Source organism: Trachypithecus francoisi, unplaced genomic scaffold (genome assembly GCF_009764315.1).
Source record: "Trachypithecus francoisi isolate TF-2019V2 unplaced genomic scaffold, Tfra_2.0 Lachesis_group17, whole genome shotgun sequence".
NCBI lineage: Eukaryota > Metazoa > Chordata > Mammalia > Primates > Cercopithecidae > Trachypithecus > Trachypithecus francoisi.
This window is the reverse complement of record NW_022681462.1, coordinates 91,951,464-91,974,167: the sequence shown is the minus strand read 5'-3', so window position 1 is coordinate 91,974,167 and position 22,704 is coordinate 91,951,464. Positions and strand designations below refer to the sequence as shown.

Sequence of the window (22,704 nt, the reverse complement as noted above, 5' to 3'; positions counted from 1 at the left end):
ATGTGTTTTCAAAACGTTTTAACACTACAAGTAATGGCACTCAAATGAGAAAATGCCTTGAATATTCTCATCGATCATTAATACTATGGTGTCCCTCAAAAGGGCTTGGCATTCCCCATGGAATACAAGCTGCTAGAGTCCAGTTGTAAGGCAATTCGTGGGAATTCTAAAAAAAATACCATGAAACCATTATGGAATTGAACAATTAAGTGCAGGTTTAAAATAGCTCTTTCAATATCTGAGTTCAGTTTTCTAAAATAGACTATTACCTCATTATAGCTAATTTTTCCATAAACATCAATAGTACAGCAGCAAAAAGTACCTAAGAAATGAGGGCAAAATCAGATTCTTTTTTAGGGAAAGAAAGTCAATGTGTCCCCCAATTTCAAACTTTAGTGACATGGGAGCAATCAAACTGGGCTCAGTTCTGGCCCAGGCCACCACTGGGAAGTCACTAGTGAATCTATCCCCTTTCTCTTGGGAAATCAAGAACATGCTTATGAGGAAACTGCTTGAGACATCTGCTGCTTACCTAGGCAGGCACTCTCAGCCCACCCAGGCCTGTTCTGCTTAATTTCAAAGGGAAAGGGACACCGTGCAGGGCAAGGGGCCCTGGAGACCCAAGTGCTCATCTTGGAGACACCATTCACTTAGTGTCATGTTGAGCAAGTTGGTTGGCTTCAACTCCAGTCTAGAAAGTAAAAGGGAACGCCTAGAAGTTACCTCAAATTTGGGCTGTTCTGACAGTGAATTCACTTAAATAGGCTGTCAGTTCTCTGGATTACAAACCTCCTTTCTCCAGAATTCGTTCTCAAGTATTTAAATAAACAACAGCCAAGACCCTCTAACCCTCTGAGAGCAGAGCTGTAGGTGAAGGCTTGTCATGGGCACCGCTGATCAACTCCTCCTTGCTGAGACGCTTGGGACCCATCCCCTTCCTCATCTCTCATCTCTCTGGAAGTTCCTCCTCAAGTTTTCTGCTTTCTCCATCTGGCCTTTAAGTCTTGGTCTCCATGTTCTTTCTTCAGCCTTTTCTCGTACTCCCTGGTGAGACACTTCTGACTCTAATTTCCACCCATAGGCGGATGACTCTCAACCTCTGGCTCTATATTGGACTTCTGTCCCCAGCTCCAGGCCCATCAATCCAAGTGATACAAGCATAGCCATTCAGGGAAGGCCATAGAAACCTCACTTTCCACCCTTTCCAAAATCTCCTCCTCCTCCCTCATCCAACAAAAGGCATTAATATCCTTCCAATGACATAACCAGAGCCCTGGGCACCACCTGAGATTTCTCTACCTGCTGTACCCCTTCATCCACTCTCCTACCAAACTCTCTCCACGTCTCCCTTAGATCCATTCCTCTTCCCTATGCCCTTCTCTTTGGTGTCCTCATCCTCTCTCTCTCCAGTCTCTCCCTCTCTCCTTTGCCCACTCTTATGTTGGATACTTGAGACCCCTGGGATCATTCACTAGTCTCTGAACATGCTACACAGAATGTAACATATACAATGAATTCTGTGGAATTAAATCTCTTCCATTCCTGTTGTCTTACAATATAACTAAAAAACAAAACAAAATGAAAAAGAGGCCTTCTCCTTTTCCCTGCTCAGCTTTCATTCCACGGGCAACTGCATTATGCATTTGTTCTTGAAGTTTATCTGCCTCCATAGTTCTCTGGCAAGTGATAAAATATAACCTATCACGTCAAGGGACCAGGAGGTGAGTCCTGATGTAAACGGTCCTTCTGGCAAGTAAAAGGCCTAGCAGAATTCAATGGCCCCAGGACCATGGGATGACTTGACATCTAAGAAGGTTTTTAGATGTTGAGTTTACTTAAACTGGAGCTCATCTGGGTACCAAAGGAGGCTTTGGATTTGACACGTCAAAGCAAAGGAGCAAAGGAAATTTGCTCCTAGATCAAATTTATTTTGAAAAGTGCAGGGGGATATAACAAATTATTTTGGTACCGAAACAAAAAAACAATCCAATAAAAGCCATCACATACAAAAAAAACCTGAAGAATTTGAGGCCAAGAAAGATTAGCATGCTCTGTGAAATCTCAAGCATCAAGAATGTCCAGAGTGTCAAAACCTCACTTGAAATCTCAGAGACAGGTGCGGCTCTGCCTTTGTTTCTAGCTTCTGAAAGGAGCAATTGCCCTTGTTTCAACATACTCAACATTGCAAACAAAACGAACACGTTAAAATAAAAGCCCTGGCTTGGTATCCGAGCAAGCTGTGCAGGCAGTCAACCTAAGGCTGGGAAAGCTGGATGAGGTGAGAGTCTGTAGAGTGGTGGGAGGTAGGCCCGTCAGGCAGGGAGGGGCGTGTGGGGGCTGCTACTTCCTGAGACAGAATCCAGGGATCAAATAGAACAGAGTTAGCTGGGTCGACGAAGTTAGCCATGGTTAGCATAAACGCTTGCTAAGCTGGCTGTCAAATAAAGGTGGGTAAATTTTTTACTTGGTATGCAAGGCTATAAACCTGGCTTAGAGCTCTCTTTCAAGATTCTGCCCCTCTGCCGAAGCTCCTCTGATCACTGTGTACATAAGCCACACCAGAATATGACAGTGGAAGGGCTCCTGCCTCCTTGCTTCTGTCTTTTTTTTGTTGTTGTTGAGATGGAGTCTGCTCTGTCATCCAGGAGAGAGTGCAATGGCACTATCTCGGCGCACTGCAACCTCCGCCTCCTGGGTTCAAGCATTCTCCTGCCTTAGCCTTCCAAGCAGCTGGGATTACAGGTGCATGCCACCACACCTGGCTAATTTTCATATTTTTAGTAGAGACAGGGTTTCACCATCTTGGTCAGGCGGGTCTTGAACTCTTAGCCTCAAGTAATCCACCGGCCTAGGCCTCCCAAAGTGCTGGGATTACAGGTGTGAGCCAGAGCCCGGTCCTTGCCTCTGTTTTTTTGCTCATGCTGTTCCTTTTGCCTTGAACACCTAAAGACGGCCTATAGTTTCTCCTAGTAACCTCCTCCCCAAATCCCAGGCATAAGTAAGCACCTTTGCTGTTGTGGATTCTTGCAGGGGCTATCTCTGACTGGCTGTCCGTGTTTTAGCCATTGCAACCACTCCTCCTCACTCCTCCCCGCCCAACCATCAAGCAGGGTCCCACACATCACATTATTCATTTATGGCCACTGAACAGAAAGGGCTGGATAAGTAATCACTATCCAGCAACAACAACAAAGATGTCAACCACACAGACTGAGCAGAGAAAACAGTCATTGGTGAGAGAAACAGGTCAGAGAAAAATAAGCATTTCCCCAAATATAAACACTTTTGGGTGATTGGTCCTTTTGTTTTAGGACCACAAACTACTTTGAAAGTCTAAAGAAAACTGGCTTTCTCAGAAAAATGCACACATGCAGACTGATATATTTTCAGGAGGTAAAATAAATACACGGAAGCCCAGAAACGAGGGAATCCCTCATCTATTTTAAGATCGCAAATTTCAGTTTATAGATGGCCAAGTGGAATGAGGACGGCGTTTTGTAGTGTGTGGACCACGGGCTAAGTTACTCTAAAAAGGAAAGGGAATCATTTCATGGAAACAGCATGAGCTTTGGAGACGTTGGGAGAGTCATTGGACTCTTTTGAATCTGAGTTTCCCTTGTTAGTAAAATCCAAATCAAAATATTTCCTTTTTAGTATTGTTACTAAGATAATGCAGGTAGAAGTTCTTAGTGTTAGCATCTGGCATGCAGTAGGTCCCGAGAACAAATAAGTATCTGCGCCCCCTGCCTTGCATTTTAAACATTGCAACCACAGTGCAAACATGTCATTGCCCTTTTAGCAATAAATCCTGCACTGTTGCTTTGGAGCTGGAGAAGAAAGCCTACTCAGACCACCACGTCAGTGAAGAGGTGAAGCTGGGTGCTGAACTGCTGCTGCGACGGGATCATTCACATGGCTATTAATCATACAAGAGCCCATTTATGACAAACGCAGGTCACTCCCTTTGCATGACAAGGCACATGGGTCCACAGAGCCCCATTATCCAAAAAAAAACACAGAGCATTGTGGGCGATGCAGGCGAAGGCGAGTGCACATACACAAGCGGACATTGTAAGGCTGTTTGCACAACCCCGCCGTGCTCCTCGCGGATTTCCTGCCAAGGAGACATTTAGATCTCACAGAGGCGGCTGCAGACATTTGCTCATTCAACATGGCTTCAGGCAGTGGCTGCGGAAACCCGGTGCACGGTACCCTCTGCTGGTCATCTCTGGAACTGCAGACCAGGAATACAGGGGATAAAGCACACAAGGGGAACCCCTGGGGCCCCAGGCTCTTCTCTCCCTTCCCTGTCTAAAGAGTACAGTGCAATAGGCATGAGCTTTGCTGTCCGAAAAGCCTGACTTTAAATATCAACATCTCAGTTGTAACATGGATTTACTACAAGACCCTGGGCATGTCATCTCACCCCTGTTCAGACCTCAGCTTCTAACTGGAGACCACATGTTTCTACCACTGGACCCTTGCACTTGCTAGTCCTTCTGCCTGGAATGCTTGTCCACAGTCTGCACAGACTTTCTTTACGTCTTCATTCGGGATTTATTTTTCAGTGGAGTTCAACCTAACTGTTCTGTCCAAAATACTACTTTACCCCCACTCCCCAGTAACTCTGCTTTTCTTTTTAGTATATATCATAATTTATTTATGTATCCTCAACTCCTAGAATAGGGCCTGACACATAGAAGGAATGCCATACATATGAGTGGAATAAATAAAGACATCTTCCATGACTCCCCTGTCGCTTCTGTTCCGAAAACAAAACGTAAGCTGCTTCCTCCACATCACAGGGGAAAAGAGGTTCTCACATCATCCTGATATTTTATTCACACACTCTCACTGGTCAGAGAATTTACTACCATGTAGTATCCAGAACTGTTTCCAGGCCTCTGAGTATGGTCTGACCAGAAGGACTCCATCTCGCTTCCATCTGGACACTAAACCTCTACTGATGTAACCCAAGATGGTACTGAGGAATTTTGGCAGACAGAGCATATTGCCAATATGTACTGATTTGCAGCCAACAAAAAATGTAATTGAGTACTTACTGCTTACTTAGTAAGATGAATAATAATGACGACTTCCACAGAGTGTGCATATATTCTGTGCTAAGCATTGTGCTAAATACATATAGTGTCATCTTTAATGCCAAAAGCAAACTCAAGATTCTGTGCTACTACCATCTCCCTTTTAGAAATGAGAACACTGAAGCAAGTAAATAACTTGCCTAAGGTAACTCAGTTAATCACCAGCAGAACAGGAATTCAAACACAACCCATCATACCAGAAAACTCACACTCTAAGCCACTATGTTATTTTGTAGAATACTCCTGTGCTATTATTAGATGTTTTTGGGAAACAGAAAATGGCTTAAGACATGGCCTGTGGCCTTTGGTCAGGGCAAGAGGGCTGTGGAAACTCATAGCAAATTGTGTCTTCTTCCTAATTAACTTATTAGCACATGGTTTGGCATTAGGTTGCCTGAATACATTTTTGCGAATTGTTGACATTCTCGTTGTATAAAACCCTAGAATGCTGGAACAGGGAGGAGTGTCCCTGATGTCCCTGATCCAGCCCAGTGGCCCAGTCCTGTTGAGTTACAGACGATAAAGATGAGACTAAAAATCCCAAGGCCTCGGCAGCCTATGTACACTGCACCATGGAGTTGGAACACATGATAAACTTTTGTGAAGTTTCTAGAAATTATAAGCATAACCAAAATTTCTGAATAGTTGGCAAAACTATATTGGCTTTGCTTAGTTATCTAACTACCCACATTTCACTTCCCATTTTATTCAATTCTGCTGATCCTCCCTCAATCCAACACCCCTCATCATCCTTGACACTTGCCCCAAAGGTAAGATTTACTTCTTTTAGTCCATATATATATATACACCCTGTATATCTTGCATATATTTCTATCAAAAATATAATATTCACACCTGTCTGTTGAACTCCTTAAGGACAGGTGTTAATCATCAATCCATCCTCTGTACTTAGCACAGTTCTTAATACAGTGTTGAAATCTGGTGACCAAGCCAAGGGCCGTGGCTCACGCCTGAAATCCCAGCACTTTGGGAGGCTGAGGCAGGCAGGTCACAAGGTCAAGAGATCGAGAACATCCTGGCCAACATGGTGAAACCATGTCTCTACTAAAAATACAAAAAGTTAGCTGGGTGTGGTGGCATGTACCCGTAGTCCCAGCTACTTGGAAGGCTGAGGCAGGAGAATCACTTGAACCCAGGAGGTGGAGGTTGCAGTGAGCCGAGATTGCACCACCGCACTCCAGCCTGGTGACAGAGAGAGACTCCATCTCAAAAAATAAAAAAATTAAAAAATTAAAAATCTGGTGACTAGTCAAAGAAATAAATACATGAGCATTGCTCTTTTTAGAGACTAGAGCTAAATAAAACGTGGCTCCCGCAGTAAGGACCAGTAAGGTCAAGAATCTGTGTTCAAAGATAACTGTAATGGGGAGGAAGACTCCAGTGAGGACTGTGATCTGGGTAAAGGCAAAGTGTTTGGGGAAAGGAGTCTGAAAGAAGAGGTGCCTCAACTGGACTAGAATAGTCTGAAAGGGTTTCCTGCAGATAGGGATTATAGCTCGAGGTGGAGGAGAGTGAACATCCCACTGCCAAGAAGCCTGTGAGCTGTGAAGAAGGGAGCCCAGTGTCCTTTACTTTGGGATCTGCTGAGATCACACGTACTGGGCGGCGGGTAGCAGTTGGACATGAGGGGTCTCTGGAGTGGCAGCTGTGAAAGGGATGGCTTTAAGATCTGTGAAAGCCAAGCTACTGGCGGCTCCCGGTCTTCTGGCTATGTTGAAGCAGTGGGACCTGTTTTCCGGTGTGGCTCTTAAGTCTGCTCTGAAAGTAGTCTCCTGCCAGGCCACAATGCCTGTCCCAGTCCTGCAGGTGCGACTCCTGGCCCTCTGCGCCTTGTGCCACAGCCCCCTGTATCCTCTCTTCCACCACATTTCCACATTCCTGGTCACTCCCGCTTGCCTGCCTGTCTTTCCTCCTAGGATGTGAAGACCCCTTGGATGGGAACTGGAACTTACTTGTGATTGAATCCACAGCAAGCCACCCAGGAAATGTGTGTGGCTGAATACATGAAAGAATGAGTGAAGAAAGATGGTGTGAAGGCCACAATCAGAATCCAAGTGCCTGCAGCCTGAGGTCCTTCCAGGTAACTACTTAGAAAGAGAGGAAGAGGGAAGGAAGGGAGGGCATGTGGATGGGTGGCAGGGGAAAGGGTGAGAGGATAGGAAGAAGGAAGGAAGGAAACAAGGAAGAAAGAGAAAAGGAGGAAAAAAGAGGGTGGGATGAAGGGAGGGGAGGAATAAAAATGATTCCACCATGGTGACACTCAGTTTAATAAAGATATAGCTAAAGATCTCATGCTACGCTTGAAAGTTAAAAGAAAGGCAATTTGAGTTAACAGAAAAGTGAAATATGTCTTCAATGATGCACAAATTAACTTGTAAAAAAGACAGCAGGATTTGAGAAGAGCCTGCCTCCCACTGCTAGGATGTGATGGCCAGAGACTTACTTTCACGATGAGAGGCCTGCAGAACCATCTCTGCTCTGGCCTCTGAAGCAGCCAATCAGCTGCAGGAGGCTGAGCTGCATGAGAAGTCCAACTTCAAGGACAGACGTTGCAAAATAACAATGTCTCCCCACCAAGTGGAGGTGTATGCTCATTTTATGGATGCTCCTTGATATGGTTTGATGGTATCCCCACCCAAAATCTCATCTGGAATTGTAGGTCCCATAATCCCGACGTGTCGTGGGAGGGGCCTGTATGGGAGGTAATTGAATCATGGTGGCAGTTCCCCCATACTGTTCTCATGGTAGTGCATGTGTCTCGTGAGATCTGATGGTTTTATAAATGGGAGTTCCCCTGCACAAGCTTTCTTGCTTGCTGCCATGTAAGACATGACTTTGCTCCTCATTCACCTTCCTCCTTGATTGTGAGGCCTCCCCAGCCATGTGGAACTGTGAGTCAATTAAACCTCTTTCCCTTATAAATTACCCAGTCTTGGGTATGTCTTTATAAGCAGCATGAACTGCTGCTTATAAGAGAATGAACTAATACACTCCTTTAAGTCAAAATTCCAGCTGAAGGAATTTCGAAGAACGCTGAAGGCTGGGAGACTTCCAAGCATTTTTAGGAGTGCATTTTCAGATATTTACTGCCTCCACCTCTGGGCAGGAGAGCCAGCGGGTAGTGCTGTCCCAGGAGAGGACATGATTCTCTTCAGTCCCTTTTCCTAATGCATAGCAGAGCAGACACAGAGGACCCTGACACTGAAATCCCAAGGAGACTCATTCCCCTGCTTTCAAAAGGCCTTTATCTAAGTCAAATTCTCATGATCCAATAACTATACTAACAGCAGCCATCTGCTGAGTGTCAGCCCTGCACTCGATACTATGTTAAGTGCTACACACAAATGCCGTCATTTAATTCTCACGATTACCCTCCAGTAGGTTAGTTTGAAGAGTTACTGTATTGTATATTTCTGCTAAATTGGAGAGCTTTTCTTTGAGCAAATGCAAGACCTTGCAGTTAAGTACTTTATCCACTAAGGGGCATTATCATCTCACATTAAAAATGCCAGGCCTGGTCAGGTAGGTACTTAATATAAATGTAGAAATTTGTGAAAAAGGGACAAAGCAGAGGTATCAAGTTCAACATCCTGAATAAACGTGATTCCTGTCATTTGTAAAAAGTGTTTAACTTCACAGTTGTAGTAGCCAATACTTACTAATATAGTAACTCAATTCCCGCTTCAAGATCATTTCAAAAGCATCTGTTTTGACCACTTTGCCAGAAAATGGGGCTATGACATTTGAGAAAGAAACATGAATAGACTTAGCCATTTGGCTTAGTAATTATCCTCTCCAGCCCCTTCAACTAATTTCTTAAGTCACGTTTTCCACTGAGGAAAACATCTGTGTTGTAGCTGAATCAACTTCACTCAAGTTAAGGATAAAAAGAAAGGTTAGAATCCTACCTCGACCTTATCAGGATGAGTTTCTATAACTCATTTAAACAAAACCTCCACTTAAAATTGTATTTTGGGTCTGGAAAATACTCTGGAAATGGACATGCACATAGTTGACGACCCTCAATTCATGATCTGTATACCCGAGCCTGCTCTTCTGGAAAGACGGGAGATGGACAAAGGTATAAGCTGCTCCCATGGAGGATGTCCCTGCAGGAAATCTGCAATCCAAAAGAGAAGAGAGCAAAGTCCTTGTGGAACTTCCCTGTTTAGATTGATAAGCCAAGACCACAATTAAACCAAACAAACAAATGCACAAAGTTTATCTCCGAATTTCTGTGTAAGCCCAGCCCGGCTCCTGATGACTCAGCCATGCTCTATCCTGATTTAAACTTTCCCCTGTCGTCGGGGTTCCCAGGCTGCAGTCTGTAGCCACAGAGCCCTCTACATTTGAACACTTTGCCTTTCACCCTCTGGAGAGCTTGCAAGCCTCCCAGACAGATCAAGCACTGTTTGGGCTATTTCTTCATTCCACTTGAAGACAGCAAATTGTGATTCCAACATGAGGTGTGAGTTGCTCCCCAGCTCATAGCATCTGACAACCCAGCTCAACTACACAAAATAACCTCAGGTCCTCTGGCGCTCAGTGGAGGATGGAAAATACACTGAGCAGGGAGTGTGGTCACACCGGTCACCTGCCACGTAGCAGCTGTATGGCCTTGGCAAGGTGCCACATCCCTCTCCACGGCTGCCTTTTCTTGAATGCCTACTAGATGCCAAGCTCTTTGCTGGCTCTTACTCATCTTTAAAATCTCTCTGCAGAGTAGTGTTTTTAGATAAGGAAACTGCGGCACAGCAAGACTCTGGAACTCACGAAGACCATTGCCTTCTGTGTGACTCCACTAGATGGACTGAATCCGGCTCCAAACAGGAGCCAGTGGTTCTTGTCCATAAAGGAGCTCTGGCAATGAATTCTGCACAAATTGTTTCTAACCATGAAATACAAAAGGGATTTTTTTTTTCGTTGAGTGTTCTAGGCTGTTACTGCTCTCAGCATGGTCTGGAGGTTGGCATCCACCTGTTACAAATGCAGTCTCTCAAGCCCCACCTCAGAACTGCTGAACGCAAGTCTCTGTTTTAATCGAATCCTCAGTGGCCTCGAGTTTGAGAACCACTGCACTTGACTAAAGATCTGAAGTCCCAGTGTCATATCCCCTTTTTTCTGCATCCCCCAAGTACCCAGTGGTTGTTTTAGGATTGGTCCCTAAATCGGGAGTTCCTCTCCTACCGGTTTAGTATGCATTTGGTTTTACAAATAGGCCCCTTTATTTGTCCCACTTGGCCCAAATGAAAGTTTACATTGTAACCAGGGATAGGACTTACTGAGCCCCCACTGCAGGCTGGGCTTTGTACTAAGTGCTTTACATACAATATTGCAGTCCTTGAGCTGGACTAGATGGCTATGAAGTCTTCACTCTTTCCACAACCAACACTACCTCCACTCTCGCAGCCTGCTTCTTCACCTGCAAATGGGATCGCACAGAGATAGACCCAATGATCCCTCAGATCCCTCCAAAAATAAGCCTTATGAAATTTCCAAGGTTCAACTCTCCACAGAAATCTCTGTTATAATAGAAAATCTACATCGCTAAATGCAATGCAAAAGCAGAAAACAGTCAACCTACTTATTGCAGCTCTTACTGAATGTTACTGTAACATTTGGTGGCTCAGTGACCCGGCAGCTGGTCTTTCTGAACCGATACCAGCAGCTCTACCACTGGGATGTCCCTGGTGCAAACTGGGAGGTGCAGACAGGACACAGGGCAGGCACCCTCCCCAGGCCCAGGGTTGGCATGGTGACGCCTGGGACCATCTTCACTCAATTCTTCGCTTCCGTTTCACTCGATTATCACTGTGTGAGATCTTGCCCCAGAAGGACAGAGCAATCCTGAGGGCGAGGCCTGATGTCAGGGGAGAACAAGCCAGTCTTTGTCAGGTCCCTCAAGGGGACGAGGCCGGCCTGGCTCAGGCTGCACACAGAGGAGGCCTGTGCTCACTCGGCCGTAGAGTGGTGGCCTGCTCCATCCTTCATGGTGGGAACCCGCCACTTGAACATTCTACATCCCCCTCCTCCTGACTCCAGGACTGGGCAAAGTGGAGGGATCTGCTCCTGGGGCCTGCAGGAATTTGCACTGAAAAGGCTTCAAGCACAACTTACTGCTCACACTAGCACCAAAAACTCTTTGTTGAACAATTCCTCTCCCTTTGGCTGGTTTCCCACTGTCCCATTCACAATGGCATCCTTTCCTATGTCACCCTTTGTCAACTCTCCAGCCTTCCCTGGCTCCCCCGGGCTCCTGCTTCCACACTGACTCTGGGCCTCTCACTCCCTCTAAGAGGACTCATCGCTCAGAGGACCGCCCCGCCTCTGGTCTCCTAAGGCCTTTTGTTGGTTGTCTGAAGGGAACAGATAGTGTCACACACTAGGGATGTCTGCTGGGTGTTCAACCTGATATCTGTCAGGATGCTGGCCTCGGCTTTGCAACTCAATCATCCAGGAGATGCTTCACAAATGGTCAGCAAGTGTTTGAACCTACTTCGTACTGCAGACGCTTGTTTCTAACAGAAAATTCAACTGAGGCTTTAAGTCAAAATAAAAATCGGTCACAATCACAGAGTCCACAGGCACCTTTCTAAATGCTTACCTGTATTAACTCATGTAGAGATCACAGAACCCTTACAAGGTTGGTGCTATTAGTCTTCTCATTTTAGAGATGAAGAAACTGTCCTATGAAGAGGTTTGATAACTTGCCCAAGAGCATCAGCCGGTAGGGGGCTGAAGAGGATTCCAATCCAGGCAGTCTAGCTCCAGAGCCTGGACTCTTAAACGCAGCACTACAAAGTATTATATCAAGACCACAATTAAAGCAAATCTTACCTGAAGCCCACTAACATGTACAATATTTGTTATATGGGGGTCCTGAGACTAGGTACGTGTGCCTCTGCAAATGTCATCAAGTTTATAGGCTCCTTGTATTACATGTTATAGCAACTGAAGACAATTGATAGATGGCTGTTCCCCTTCTTCCTTGATGTGCAGCATAGTAAAGCCTTCAGGTCTGGAGACAGGAAAGAGCTGAGGTACGAGAAAGAAGGTCCTAAGAGGGGCACTGATGACCAAGTGGGGATCTTAGAGGAAACACTGGCCAAGTTGGTTTCAGCAGTCACAGTTCTTCATAACTCCTCTGCTAGTGTGCACCTGGTCCCAACTCCCGGACTCTACCTACTTCTGGGTCAGTGCAGTGTCCCTCCTGGGGCCAGTGTGCTGCCAGCTTATAGCTCCAAACAGAAAAAGGCAGGCTTGCCATCAGGCCTAGGCTAAAAGCCCCTGCCAAGCTGGTTCTCCTGGATTCCAACCCAAAGAAGGAACAAAGACAGGGTTGGAAGAAGGAGAGAGAACTGAAACTAAGGAACTGAACATTGTAGCTGTGCCAGAGCTCTCAGCATAGGGCTGGTAGCTGCCTCATTCAGGCCTGCAGCTGGGAGAGTGGGGTACAAGCTAGCCCCATTTCACTTTGTGAGCTAGATCAGCTGTTGTCTGTTGAGGGCTGACAGAGGCCCTGCCTGCCATGAAGAGGTGAGGGGTAATTTATCTCCCTCCAGCGGGGCTTCCTGTTGGTGGTGGTTTAAGTGCAAACCCCACATTAGGGTCCTGCCAGGCCATGTGGGATTCAACAGGACTCAAGGACTCTTTTGGGAGTTGGGTGTCTTAAAGACAAGTTCAGAGATGGAAGAAGCTGCATGATCAAGCCCAATTCCCTCATAGTTATGATGAAGGGAGGAGGGCTGACCAAGGTTAATTGGTGAGTCAGTGGCAGTTTGGACTAGAATCCACGTTAACCCCAGATAGCATGGTCACTTTTTGTTTTTCTTCCGCTCTCCCTTTTTGTTTATTTTTAAATCTGTATCCCTGTTGTATCAAGAAAGTGCTACAGAGAGGCAGCACTGTGGGGTTTTGAAGGAGAAAGGAACTCTTTTCGGCTGGGCTATCAAGTCAGGCTTCTTTGGGGAGGTGGTCTTTGGTGTGGATTCTGAGGACGTGGAGGACTACAGAGCCCGGGCCAGGATGAGAGTGTGCTCGAACATGCCTCAGTGCAGGAGCAGGGGCAGGAGGATGCTGCCTCTGAAAAGAACACTGCCCTCACTCCCTTTTCCCAGCATCTTCTCTTTCTTTCTCTTTTTAAACTATCCTTTTGAACGTCACCTGATGTCAAAGGAATGCTCACTCCCCCTGGCTGCAGCCAGGGTTTTGGAGAGAATGGGGTCAGAGAAAACACGTGTTGAGGTCTACTTTTCCTTAGAGGAAGAAGAGAAGAAACCCAGGTCATAGGTCTTGCCTCCAGCCCAGTCCGTTAGGAAGAACAAATAGGGCCCCTAAGAACAAGAAACCAGACAGCCTCACTGTAAGGAGGGCAAGTGGTTGTAAATGCAGTTCGGTAAAGGGCATGTCATAGAGCTGCCCTTGTCTCCAAAAGATTCCATCAGAGCAAAGCACTCACCCAAAAGCCCCTCGCTGTTGAGATGTTTATGCCAACTAGGACTGAGGCATGGTTAGGTTTAGAGATGATTCTGTAAGGAGGGATGACTGCCCAGTCTCTAGAACTAGAACCAGCTTCCTTGCAAGGTGGTGAGTTCCCCATTCCTGGAAGTGTGTGAGCGGACACCGAAGGGAAAGATATAGCTTTCAGAGGGCTTCTAGACATACGCTGCTCTGACCTCACTGCTTGCCCAGTCCTGCATTTTGGAGTTTAGGTGAGACTCAAGTCCAAACACAATGCTTAGTTTCATAGTTTCCTCCTTGGTCTGCCTGAAGCCCCATCTGCTTGTGGAGAGGATGATACACAGCCTGAACAGTGCAAGAGGGGACAATTAGACAAAAGTTTTGATCCTGATGGCCTCATAGCTGTGGGCTTTGATCAAGCCATTTCCTCCCTGAGCTTCAGTCTCATCTTCTGTACTTGGTCCCAGGCTACCTCCTGGAGCTCGTGAACATCCAATACCATGAAGTGCTGAGATCTTGGCACATCCGGGAAAGTTTGCAGGTGAAAGATTAAGTCTAGTGCATCCATTCATCTTCCAGCCAGCAGGGGTGATGGGAAGTCAACTGCACCATGCTCTGAGCTAGGTTCTAGAATAAATTCTACATAATGTACACATATATACATACACACATATACTCATATATGCACACACTTACGTACATGCATATGTACATACACACATACATAAAACCCTATGTGTGTGTGTATACATATACATATACATACACACACACACACATATACGTATTCCACCCCGAGTTCCAAAAAGAAGGTAGCAGGGGAAATACAGTTTTCACTTAGTAGAAGCAGACTCGGGTCTCTGTAAAGCTGCATTTTACCACCAGAGAGCTATGGTGCAATCCATGCTGTTAAATCAGTGTTTCTGGATATTAAAGACGAATTCCTCCTCCTCTTCTGTCTACTTCTTTTCTTGGTCCTCTTACCCTATTCTGCTCACTAACACCTCCAAAGGGTCAGAGAAAAGATCAATTCAAATTAGTCAATTTGCTTCTTTTTAGTCACTGTTGGGAACAAAGTGGGAGGATGAGGAGGTGGCTACTAATGGATTTTTGAAAAGCAGAGTTGAGGCATTATCTGAGCATGATGAGCAGGCTGGCTATTTCCTCCTCACCCATGACAGAGAAATCAATGTTGGCCCTTATTTATAGAGTGCAGTTCTGTACCTGAGTATCTCTCTTCCAGCTCCCAACTCCTACTCATCCTTCAATGCCCAAATCATATGGCTCCTTTTGGAGCCTTGTCTGACTGTCCTGGGCAGAGAACAGATTCCATCCTCTGCATCCGCATCGCTTTGTTCATGTCTGGGTTCTTATCTGCCATGTGCTCCTCTGACTGTTGGCTGCTTTTGTCTTTGTCACGTGATTAGAAACTCCTTGAGGTGCTGACCATGTCTCATTTGTCCTGATGTTCATGGCCCAACACAGGGTGTGGCCCTTGGTAGATACTCAGATATTACCTGTTTAATGAGTGTGTAATTTCTAAAAGAACACTCTGATTTTAGTATTCACTGGAGAGATGGTTAAGGAATGGATATTACTCATTCCTTTTCTGATGGGAAGAAAATGTAACAAGACCTAAATCCCAACATTTCTACTAGAATAGTTAAGTTTTTGCCAGCCAATTCTATGAGAAACAAAACTTATGTTCTAACCATTTCACAGTTATTTGTGTACTAAAGACTGTGCATGAAATGATGATGTTTAACATTCACTACAGCACCAATGGTGGGAAGGGTCATTGTCTGCATCTACTACCCATAGCCATCTCATTCAGTTGATCTGTGTGAACTTATTTTACAGCCAAGGAAGATATAATCTTATAATAATATATGAAAGAGGTATAAAATAAGCATTTTAAGGAACCAGGGTTTCAAATAAAATTAGGCTCTTTGCCTCTTAAAACTCCAATCTTATCAACTCATCCATTTTTGCTTAAAACTGTGAGCATCTCTGAGCTGTCCTCAAAATAGACTCAAACCACTCGGCTTGGTCTGGAAAATCCCTCATTCATACCCTCGCCTCCCTCCCTAAGTGAGTCCCTTGGTCTCTCAGACTCACCTCTCCAAATTCCACAGTCTCAGGAAGGAGGTGAAGGTGCACAGGGTTCCCCAAGGCACAGCTCTTGCCTATGTATCTCCATCTCCCAGCCTGGAAATTCCTAACACCCTTCCCTGAAGCATCTTGACCTCCTTGCTTGGTACCTGCCTGGCTACATCTCATCTCCAGGACTGAGTGCAGATAACCTACTCCTAGGAAGCTTCCGTGGTTGCACCCCTCTATCTGGGTCAGGGGACTCCTTCTCTGAGCTCCCCAAACACCCATTCCTACTGCAACACTGATGAAAGTGTGTTGTCTAGCCATTAGCGTGTCTCCTCGTAAAACCAGAAGCAACTCAACCACAGGGGCTGACCTCGTCCTCAGTTATCCCCAGCGCCTGGTGCAGCATCCACATAGAAGAGGCACTCATATATCTGCTGAATGAATGATCCTCCTTCTACCCTGAAGGCAAGAAGCAGACTCAGGTCTCTGTAAAGCTAGACCAAATGTCTATCATGTAAGTAAATTCCAAGAGGACAGGTAAAAGTGACCTATGGGAGGTTCCACTGGAAAATTCCTACTCTAACAAATTGGCTCTATGATGATCAACTTAAGACAACTGTTTAGTTCAACTTACTTTATTGATGCAACTTCCTCAAGAAGCCTTGATAGCACCAGGCCATGGAGTCCTAAGAAAGGGACCCAGACTCATTAATCTGCAGTCTCAGTAGCTAGGGCCCAGTAAAGATTTTCGAATGAATGACTAACACAACATTGCGTAAGAGCTCTGGGGAAGAGAAAGGAGGCATAGAAGAATCTCCAGAAAAGCCAGTCAGAACATAAACGCCCAAGTCCTTTATGCCCTTGCTTCATTCCACAGGCTCCTCATTCCTTCTGCTCCAATCTTACTGGTCACTCAAGTTTGGGTAAAGCCTAAGCACATTCCCTGCTCAGAGCTTTAGTTCTGGCTCTTCCTTCTAGCCTTGCTCCCTTACTTTCTCCAGATCCTGCCCAAATAATGCCTTATCCAGAGGTGTTCCCTGGCACTGTATATAAAACACTAATGCCCATTTCCCTCAACTCTCTAGCTCTCTGATTTAGCTTTATTTTTTTCTGCTTTACTTTTTTCATAGCACCTAATACTGCCTGATGTAATACATGCATGTGTGTTACTTGTTGATGATCCCTTGACTCTACTTGAATGCAAGCTCCTTGAGAACAAGAACTTGGTTTTGTTCTGTCCTGTATCCCTGGCACCAAGATCAGCGCGAGCCACCCACTGCATGGTTCATGTTCCATGAACATCTATTGACTGAATGAATGACTGGGTGAATGACTGCCTTAGAAAAGGTAACAGGCAAGGAAGAAAGCCCTGAATGAGCATATGCTTGGACCCTGACTGTCTTGCTGAGTGCCAGGCCAGGACACCTGCCCCAAATCAATTGACCCTTACTCTTGGTCTTGGATGTAGGCTAGTCTGAAGGGGAAAAGCTACCAGGAGGGAGTTAGTTTTCAGCTAATACCTCATGGGACAAAGGGGTAGGAAAGTCGTGGATCTAACTTTGGGTATGGTAGAGAAAACCTTCCAATGACCAGGTTGGAGAGGCAATCTGGCTAAAATCCAGGTGAGAAAAGGCTTCTATGGATGAAGAGCTCTGAAATAAAATAGGCTGTTCACAGTTTCTCTCCTTTTTAAATTGTTGGGACTTAACAGTATTTGTGGACAAGGCCTGTCCTAGATTTTAGGCACAAGGCTCAAATGAAATCCAGATATGGGATCAAAGGTCTATTTAAGTAGCTCTAAAAAAGGGTGGGTAGGGAAAGGAGCTGGTATTTGCTGAGGTCTCCTATAAGCAAGAAACCATGCTCATGCATGATCTCACTTAAGCCCCAACACAAGCTTATAACATGGAGTGTACTATCCCTACCTTACAGGTGGGGAAACAGAAGCTTGGGGATTTAAAATGGTGATTTAAGCAAAATCACTGAGTCAACACATAGCACAGCTGAGATCTGAAGTCAGGTGTGTCTAAGTTGCAAAGCTTCTCTCCTTCCTCTGAATTATGCTATAGCTCAGAAACCACCATAGAGAAAGAAACCACAAGAGGAAGAAAGGAAGCAGGCATGAGATAAACATGTTCCCCAAGAATAAGAGTCTGGCATAAGAAACAAGTCTAGGTTAAGACAATCCTGGGAATGCAAAACAAGCTTTAGATATCACCTGGTCTTACCTTCTGTCCTATGCTTAGCTTTATGAAACGCTTCTGGTTTTAGTTTTCAAGAAAAGTCAAGGTATCTAGCTGAAAAAGAAGAGCTTCAAGACAGAGGATAGCAGACGATAACACCAAAAACTAGTGCAAGAGTGAAGATGTGTGGCCATCTCAGTGTGTTGGCTTTTTTTTTTTTTTTTTTTTGATGATTCCTAACCGTGAGTCCTTACGCTGGGCCTGCTTAAGGGAGATGTGTTAATATACCACAGTCCAGGCAGCTGAACCCTTGACCAAACTTTAGTCATCTGGGAGGGATGTCAGCCTACATCAGGTGCAGTTCCAGTGAAGACATTCTAGTAGATGTGGCCACATTCCTTGCACATAAGAAGGAAAGGATCCATAGGTGATTGGGAGGAGGGGAGAGAGAAGAGCAATAAGCAGACAGAGCCATTGTGTTGGCGGTCAGGGAAGCGGGCGATGAGCGTGGTTAGCTGCAGCCTGTCTGCTGCAAGTGCTCTTGGATGAAACTTCATGAACTGAATTTGTTTCTAAAGATGTTGTAGCGGGTGGGATGCAAGTCAGTTATCTGACATGGGATCTAAATTCCATCTCAGATGGGCTACCAAAGGACCTCTCCTCCTATTGTCTAAATCTAGTTGGGCAGAAAGGAACACTAAATGGTTCAGCAAGGAAAAAGGAACCTAGATCTACAGCTCGAACCTGTTCTTCCCCTGCATGTAATTCTCAGCTACCTTCTTTCATTCCTTAACCCCCAAAGACTCAAGATAGCACAGATCCCATTCAGAATACAGCTATAGAACCCAGAGCCTTGGACGCCTTCCTTGATACTTTCATGTCTTTCATAATATAAGCATGCATATGACATATTTCCTGTAGTACAATGACAGTTATCACTGTGCTACACGCCATAACCAAAGTCAATTGTTTCTTACCTGGAAATATCTCCTGTGATTCAGTTTCACCAATCCAGGCTGATGGGATGAATCAGCTTAGCTGCTGTCTGGCCAAAGGAAGTTGGGGTTCCCAAATCAGGACGGTGGCCTCCTAAAGTCCTGTAGCTTTTCTGTCCTTTAAGATGGTGGTACCCTGCTAAAAAGGGAATGCAAGTCATGTTACTGTGAGAAGCAATTTCCTATTCTCCTCTAGTCACAATATATTTTTTAAGGAGAGCAGAGAGTCACAGGATCATAGATTATCAGGCCTGAAGGACATCTAAGAGATAATCTTGTCTAATTCTTTCATTTTATAATTAGGAGGTTGAGGCTCAGAGAAGAAGCAGCCTCACTCGGGGACTCAGCAGTTTGGGAGTCGAATACACATTGGAACATATCTCTGACTCTCTGGCCTTTGACATATTTTTTAAATGCAGCCACATGGTGAGGTTGACTTCTCAAACACGTGGTCATTGACCTTGAATGGGAAGTCTTTTTATTTTTTATTTTTTGTTGAACAGATTTTGAAAAAGGGGGGTGGCACTTTTTCCAGATTGCTGTTTTTGTAGTTTCACCCCTGGGAGCTAAATTAGTAAAACAGCCCACCTCAGGCATGTGATTGGGATGGTTCTCCCTGCTTCTCACTAGAAAAATATTGTTATAAAATACCATGACCCATGAACACAGTGACACAGTGGGGAGTGAGTGCTGCCCTTCAGTGAGAAGCGTATGTGGCCCCAGGTCTCTCTCTCTGTCCCTCTCTCTCCATGTTTCAGAGAAACACAGCAACAGACATGGACTCTTTTTCCATGAGTATCATTTATTGCAGGGTTTTCTTCCTGGCTCCTGTGCATTTGAATGGCCACTCCTTTATGCAGAAAACCAAATCACAGAAAACAGAGGGGAGCTCTCACTTATTAAGCAAATATCTGTCAGGCATACCATGAGAATTGTATAGATAAACTTTCTTATTAATTTGCCCTTAAAAAATCCCAGTGAGATACCGTTAATTCCATTTTTCCAAAGAGGTAGGAAATCAGTCTTTCAAGAGCTAGAATGATTTGCAGAGTCAAAAAGAGACACAATGCAGAACCAGAAATAAACCCATGCCTCCTAAATCTACTTTTTGCTATCTAAACTGAACTATAGTTTGTTTCTAGGGCAAAACACTAGAGTTGCCTGTTTTTTCCAGTGTTTCAGCTCAAATGCATGAGACAGTTCTTTGGAAGCTGAAATTGTTACAAGGGCATGAAAGATTACTCTTATTAGATTCTCTTTCTGATGGGGGTGGGGGATGGTGGTGGGGCTTGTGGGGGAAGGAGGGGGTCTACAATCCAAGACTTCCTGCCAGGCTCCCAGGCCCCTAGAGGCTGGGCTGGTTCTGGCTCTCAGCAGCAGGGCCAGCAGCAAGAGGGCACCTCAGGAAGTCACAATTATCAATGCTCTCTGGCTCAAGGCTTTGTTCCTGTTCTCAGACAACAAGGGACATGCCAGGAGAGATGGGGTGGGGGTGGAGAAAGAGGAAGAAAAAACAGGAAGTGAAGTGGGGGAGGAGGGAAGGAAATGATAGAGAAAACATAGCAACCCTGAAATGTCCTTGGCTTGATGAGAAAGTGATTTCTGAGTGGACATTAGTGGAACTGGGCCCTGCATTTTGGGAAACCGGATTGTGATGGTAATGGGGCGGGGCCAAGACGTTTACTTCCTCCGAACTCAGGGTTGGGGTCCACAAATTCCATTTCCCACCACCAAGCACAGCCTGGTACAGGGTTGTTTTCCATACACTCAGGTGTAGACACGGAAGGTGATGAATTTCCAAAGAAGGAATCTGGGGGAAGGCCATGTTCCTCACCTCCTGACTGTGGCTGAGGGGACAGGCGTGTCACAAAAGGATCTGGAAAGTGATCAGGTATCAGGGAGAGCTATCCCATCCTCACTGCTTTTTTTTTTTCTCAAATGTCCTCAAAATTGAACCCATTTTCAGAGTGCATGACTGGGACGGATTCACTCAGCTGGGTTCAGCATGAATGCTGCTATCTTCCACCACAAAACCAAGAGGGTCAGTCAGGCGGAACACTGGGTTTCCTCCTGATCATGATTCTAAGGCATCTCCTGCTTGTTTTCCTATCCATTTTGTTCACTCCATTTACTTACTGAGGCTTACAGAAATTCCCCAACTCCAAATGCACATCATAAAGAATGACAGTCACCTGGTAACTTAAACAACCACACACCACACATAGAGATGACCCTAATAATAACTTAATAATCAAATACCACTTCTACTCATACTAATACTATTCATAGACCTCTGATGGGCACCAGGGCATAGAGAATGCAGAGCCCCCTTATGGGTAAGCCATCACATACCGGTCCCCCCTACGCCAGCGGGTCCCCCATACTGGCTATGCATCTAAGAAGCTAACAAAAAATACAGACACAATCCAGAGTAGCGATCAGGAAACTTGTATGGTTAAAAATCTTCTCAGAGGGTTTTAGTGTCACCAATCTGGCTCTGATCCATGGACTAGCATTCAGTTAACATGGACCCCAACTCAGTTCTCACCCTCACCCCACCTTCTCCCAGCTTACAGATGCAACCACAAAGGCTCTCCAAGGGAAGGGGCTCACTCCAGGTCCCACAGCTAATGGCCTCCCAGGGATCTGCCCCACTCCTCCAAACCAAACATAGAACAAAAAGTCAGTATATGTTTGAGAGGACTCCAAGCCTTCTGAAGCAATTGCTGATGGTTTACTGTGTGAGTCACCCCGGGGCCAAGTGTCCATTAGGGAGAACAGAGAGCAAGCGCGGGAAAGAAACTGAAAACTCTCGTCTCTCATCTCCACAGACTGCACAACCTCACATATCACCAGCAACACCAGCATGCATTTGCTGCCATCCAAGCAGCCATGCTCGGCCCAGGCTACTTCCACAGTGCTATGCCCCGTGCCTGGCCTGGTGGGGATGCACACAACCCAACACAACCAGGAATTTGCCCTTCTGTAGCACCTGGCAGCTGGCAAAATGCTTTCCCATATCTTTTCATCTTTGCTCATTTTGAGAGAGGTACAAAGCTGAGGGGTAATCACCCCAGTTTATAAATGGAGAAGCCGAAATCAGAGACAGGAGGTGCCTTATCCAGAGTCTCAAAACAGAACTAGGGCCTGAAATAGGCATCTCCTGTCTTCCAGTCTAGTGACCTTTCCCTGTGTCCTGTCCCTCCCCACCCCATTCAGGGTAGGGCTAGAGAACAGCATCAAATGGCTGCTGCCTTCCCCTTCTGAATGGTTCTGGAAATTGAAAAGCAAGGCAGGGCAACAGAAGGGAAGGCAATATCCACTACGAGAGGCCAAAAGAGCCCCAAAGACCACATCCTCACCCTCCGGGGTGGGCAGTGAAGAGACCCAAAGCCCAGGGTGGGGCATGCTTGTGCCCACAGTTTACCAGCAGCAGAGCTTAGACTGAGTCCCTCAATACTAGCAGCACAGACCAACACTGAGAAACCAGAAGGGGCAGGTGTTTAGATAATAAAAATGGCTAACATTGATCAAGTACTTACTGCGTATTGGGCTTTGTTTAGCACCGTACATATAGTGACTCCCTGAAACCTCATGGCAACCAAACTACATAGGCATTATTATTGTCCCCTTTTACAGATGAGGTAACTGAGGCACAGAATGATTAAGTTACTTGTCCATGGGATTTAGCTTTTGAGTGATAGAGTCAAGGTGTGAATGTAGGCAGTCTGGCTCAAATTCTGCAAAGTCAAATAGCGGAAAGAAAGAGAATAAAGCAAATACACTAGGAACAGACGACACCTTCCTTCAAAAGGAGAGAAGGAAGACAGGAGACTCTCCAGG

At 45.5% G+C, this 22,704-nt stretch overlaps 1 protein-coding gene across 6 annotated transcripts in view; it reads right to left on the bottom strand.

Annotated features, from left to right (window-relative positions):
- The window catches only part of CYRIA (CYFIP related Rac1 interactor A), a 113,960-nt gene that overhangs the window by 49,601 nt on the left and 41,655 nt on the right, over window positions 1–22,704 (bottom strand). For 4 of the 6 annotated variants that reach the window (XM_033176506.1, XM_033176510.1, XM_033176512.1 and 1 more), the window contains one exon: window positions 18,844–19,000. The gene's annotated coding sequence lies outside the window, so the exon portion shown is untranslated. Of the gene's footprint in view, window positions 1–18,843; window positions 19,002–22,704 lie in introns of those variants that run through there. The other 2 variants (XM_033176508.1, XM_033176509.1) reach the window with 2 other exon arrangements.